We start from the raw sequence: 5,836 nt of genomic DNA, 5'->3' as shown, positions 1-5,836 counted from the left end.
TCTAATTATGTTTTCCATAACTGATCCAACTAAAGTTTCCACAACTAATCCAGCTAAAGTTTCCACATGATCCAACTATAGTTTCCAATACTGATCCAGTCACAGTATCCACAGCTGATACCACCATATTTTCCATAACTCATCCAGCTATAGTTTCCACAACTGATCCCACCATAATTTCCACAACTGATCCAACTATAGTTTCCACAACTAATCCCACTATACTTTCCAAAACTTATCCAGCTATAGCTTCCACAACTGATCCAGCCAGTTTCCACAACTGATCCAACCAGTTTTCACAACTGATCCAACCAGAGTTTTCACAACTGATCTAACTATAGTTTCCACACCCAATCCCACTGTAAACAATGCCTTCTCTGTGTGGTCCTCCACCCTCTCAAAAGCATATACAACAATGCTGCAAGCTACACCAAATAGTGGTCTCAAAACAATCAATGGCTGCCTAGCAACCATAAAACATTCAACACCTACACAAGGAAACAAAGATCCTCCCACTCAATTATATGTAACATCATTAGATCCCTCCCATCCAAACCACACCTTAACTAACCAAACCCCATGTAAAAATAAAAGTTTACCTTCTCACAATTCAGAAACCTCTTTTTACAGATCCCACTAACACTAACAAAACACATAAACACTGAAAATCTGTTAAGCACAAAACAATCACCCTCCCAACTCGGTCTTAAACTCCAATCCACTTATATACACCCAACACTAGTAACACTCAACAAACAAACACAAGTCACACTTTCCCATCTATGCTCTAGCCGAATCACATGCTTACAACACTACAAAAATTGCTTCAACATATCTCAAGACCCCTCATGCTCAGGATGCAACTACCACAATGCAGACACTAAGAAGTTACAACTCAACTGTCCTGTACTCTCTGCACATAGATGCACACTCATCACTACACTTTATGATCTATAGTAACAACCAGTAGACATGGCTGGCTTCCTGAGCACTAAAGGAGTCTCATAAAGAAGGTACTCAAGGGGCAGGAAGTAAGTCTTAAACATCCTATGAGACATATACCCAAATGAAGCTACACTCCCCAGACATATACAAGTTGCACTTTTTCAACTATGCCCCAGACAACTCCCATTCCTACAATGTTACAAACACTAATTCAATATATCTCAAGACCTCTCATGTCCAAGATGCAACTTCCAAACTAGACAGAACACACTCCAAAAAGTCTTGCATTTCCCTCATGGGGATGCTTACACAACACATCCACACTGCATGACCTATGATCCCACCCAGTGAATAAAGCTGGCTTCCTAAGCACAGTTGGAGCTTCATGAAAGTTTATGAGGCAGACTGCCTGTCTGTGGTTATACCGCAAGTGAAAAATCACCTTGTCGCCTTTGGCGAAGTTTTATCACGAGTACAATCTCCATTTTTTCCCTGCTACTGATTGTAGCATAGCCTTGTAGCTGCAGGAGCCCTTGGAAGGACCCAGGGGTTAAATATTTCTCCCAATCCCATAAAAGAAAAAAAGTTAATGGATAATTCTTTAACACTCTTTCACCATATAAAAGCAAAATGAGTCCAAAACATCTATTCATTATTCTAGTTCATTTTGCAAAACACACTAACATCCTCAAGTTATTATCAAATCCTGCAGATAATTACTAAAGATTTCTTTTTAAATATTTTTAGGGCCAAAATAGCACAGATAGTTTTTGTTATGTACAGTACGAATTTACAAAAAAAAATAAAAAAATAAAGATTCCTCGTAACCTTGCCTTTACCTATTACCAAACTAAATATCCATTCCATGTAACTGACATATCAAAAATTGGTACTGGGGCAACAAATGCATGTTTATCTGCCTCTTACATTTCCTAAATGGTCTCATATATTTTTATGGACAATTTCCTATAGCTGACACCCAAAAATGTGTTTATCTTCAAAGTTAACTTAGGAATAAAATGGGATAGTCATTCGAATAAACAGGGGTAGGCATATTGTTTTCAAAACCTTTCAAAATATAAAAATATGACAGTAAACACGAGAGGCCTCATTCAAAGTTTTTATTTTTCTGATATTTGAACATCATAATCTGTTTAACAGACATATGAACAAAAAGTTAATAACATCAGGGTTTATGTTCAGGCCCCGATCACACAAAATCTTTTTCACTCCATCTTTCCACCTCCAATTTGGTCTCCCACTTCTCCTCGTTCCCTCCACCTCCGACACATATATCCTCTTGGTCAATCTTTCCTCACTCATTCTCTCCATGTGCTCAAACCATTTCAAAACACCCTCTTCTGCTCTCTCAACCACGCTCTTTTTATTTCCACACATCTCTCTTACCCTTACATTACTCACTCGATCAAACCACCTCACATCACACACTGTCCTCAAACATCTCATTTCCAGCACATCCATCCTCCTGCGCACAACTCTATCCATAGCCCACGCCTCGCAACCATACAACATTGTTGGAACCACTATTCCTTCAAACATACCCATTTTTGCTTTCCGAGATAATGTTCTCGACTTCCACACATTTTTCAAGGCTCCCAGGATTTTCGCCCCCTCCTCCACCGTATGATTCACTTCCGCTTCCATGGTTCCATCCGCTGCCAGATCCACTCCCAGATATCTAAAACACTTTACTTCCTCCAGTTTTTCTCCATTCAAACTTACCTCCCAATTGACTTGACCCTCAACCCTACTGTACCTAATAACCTTGCTCTTATTCACATTTACTCTTAACTTACTTCTTTCACACATTTTACCAAACTCAGTCACCAGCTTCTGCAGTTTCTCACATGAATCAGCCACCAGCGCTGTATCATCAGCGAACAACAACTGACTCACTTCCCAAGCTCTCTCATCCACAACAGACTTCATACTTGCCCCTCTTTCCAAAACTCTCGCATTCACCTCCCTAACAACCCCATCCATAAACAAATTAAACAACCATGGAGGCATCACACACCCCTGCCGCAAACGTACATTTACTGAGAACCAATCACTTTCCTCTCTTCCTACACGTACACATGCCTTACATCCTCGATAAAAAACTTTTCACTGCTTCTAACAACTTGCCTCCCACACCATATATTCTTAATACCTTCCACAGAGCATCTCTATCAACTCTATCATATGCCTTCTCCAGATCCATAAATGCTACATACAAATCCATTTGCTTTTCTAAGTATTTCTCACATACATTCTTCAAAGCAAACACCTGATCCACACATCCTCTACCACTTCTGAAACCACACTGCTCTTCCCCAATCTGATGCTCTGTACATGCCTTCACCCTCTCAATCAATACCCTCCCATATGATTTACCAGGAATACTCAACAAACTTATGCCTCTGAAATTTGAGCACTCACTCTTATCCCCTTTGCCTTTGTACAATGGCACTATGTATGCATTCCGCCAATCCTCAGGCACCTCACCATGAGTCATACATACATTAAATAACCTTACCAACCAGTCAATAATACAATCACCCCCTTTTTAATAAATTCTGCTGCCTTGCCGGCTTTCATCTTATATGTGTGTATATATATATGTATATATATATATATATATATATGTATATATATATTTTTTTTTTTTATACTTTGTCGCTGTCTCCCGCGTTTGCGAGGTAGCGCAAGGAAACAGACGAAAGAAATGGCCCAACCCCCCCCCATACACATGTATATACATACGTCCACACACGCAAATATACATACCTACACAACTTTCCATGGTTTACCCCAGACGCTTCACATGCCTTGATTCAATCCACTGACAGCACGTCAACCCCGGTATACCACATCGCTCCAATTCACTCTATTCCTTGCCCTCCTTTCACCTTCCTGCATGTTCAGGCCCCGATCACACAAAATCTTTTTCACTCCATCTTTCCACCTCCAATTTGGTCTCCCTCTTCTCCTCGTTCCCTCCACCTCCGACACATATATCCTCTTGGTCAATCTTTCCAAACTCATTCTCTCCATGTGCCCAAACCACTTCAAAACACCCTCTTCTGCTCTCTCAACCACACTCTTTTTATTTCCACACATCTCTCTTACCCTTACATTACTCACTCGATCAAACCATCTCACACCACACATTGTCCTCAAACATCTCATTTCCAGCACATCCATCCTCCTGCGCACAACTCTATCCATAGCCCACGCCTCGCAACCATACAACATTGTTGGAACCACTATTCCTTCAAACATACCCATTTTTGCTTTCCGAGATAATGTTCTCGACTTCCACACATTCTTCAAGGCCCCCAGAATTTTCGCCCCCTCCCCCACCCTATGATCCACTTCCGCTTCCATGGTTCCATCCGCTGCCAGATCCACTCCCAGATATCTAAAACACTTCACTTCCTCCAGTTTTTCTCCATTCAAACTCACCTCCCAACTGACTTGACCCTCAACCCTACTGTACCTAATAACCTTGCTCTTATTCACATTTACTCTTAACTTTCTTCTTCCACACACTTTACCAAACTCAGTCACCAGCTTCTGCAGTTTCTCACATGAATCAGCCACCAGCGCTGTATCATCAGCGAACAACAACTGACTCACTTCCCAAGCTCTCTCATCCCCAACAGACTTCATACTTGCCCCTCTTTCCAAAACTCTTGCATTTACCTCCCTAACAACCCCATCCATAAACAAATTAAACAACCATGGAGACATCACACACCCCTGCCGCAAACCTACATTCACCGAGAACCAATCACTTTCCTCTCTTCCTACACGTACACATGCCTTACATCCTCGATAAAAACTTTTCACTGCTTCTAACAACTTTCCTCCCACACCATATATTCTTAATACCTTCCACAGAGCATCTCTATCAACTCTATCATATGCCTTCTCCGGATCCATAAATGCTACATACAAATCCATTTGCTTTTCTAAGTATTTCTCACATACATTCTTCAAAGCAAACACCTGATCCACACATCCTCTACCACTTCTGAAACCACACTGCTCTTCCCCAATCTGATGCTCTGTACATGCCTTCACCCTCTCAATCAATACCCTCCCATATAATTTACCAGGAATACTCAACAAACTTATACCTCTGTAATTTGAGCACTCACTCTTATCCCCTTTGCCTTTGTACAATGGCACTATGCACGCATTCCGCCAATCCTCAGGCACCTCACCATGAGTCATACATACATTAAATAATCTTACCAACCAGTCAACAATACAGTCACCCCCTTTTTTAATAAATTCCACTGCAATACCATCCAAACCTGCTGCCTTGCCGGCTTTCATCTTCCGCAAAGCTTTCACTACCTCTTCTCTGTATACCAAATCATTTTCCCTAACCCTCTCACTTTGCACACCACCTCGACCAAAACACCCTATATCTGCCACTCTATCATCAAACACATTCAACAAACCTTCAAAATACTCACTCCATCTCCTTCTCACATCACCACTACTTGTTATCACCTCCCCATTTGTGCCCTTCACTGAAGTTCCCATTTGCTCCCTTGTCTTACGCACTTTATTTACCTCCTTCCAGAACATCTTTTTATTCTCCCTAAAATTTAATGATACTCTCTCACCCCAACTCTCATTTGCCCTTTTTTTCCACCTCTTGCACCTTTCTCTTGACCTCCTGTCTCTTTCTTTTATACATCTCCCACTCAATTGCATTTTTTCCCTGCATATATATATATATATATATATATATATATATATATATATAGATATATATATATATATATATATATATATATATATATATATATATATATATATATATATATACCCATATATATATATATATATATATATATATATATATATATAT

The sequence above is a fragment of the Panulirus ornatus genome, chromosome 31, assembly GCF_036320965.1.
Source record: "Panulirus ornatus isolate Po-2019 chromosome 31, ASM3632096v1, whole genome shotgun sequence".
NCBI classification, from domain to species: domain Eukaryota; kingdom Metazoa; phylum Arthropoda; class Malacostraca; order Decapoda; family Palinuridae; genus Panulirus; species Panulirus ornatus.
This window is presented reverse-complemented; position numbering follows the sequence as displayed.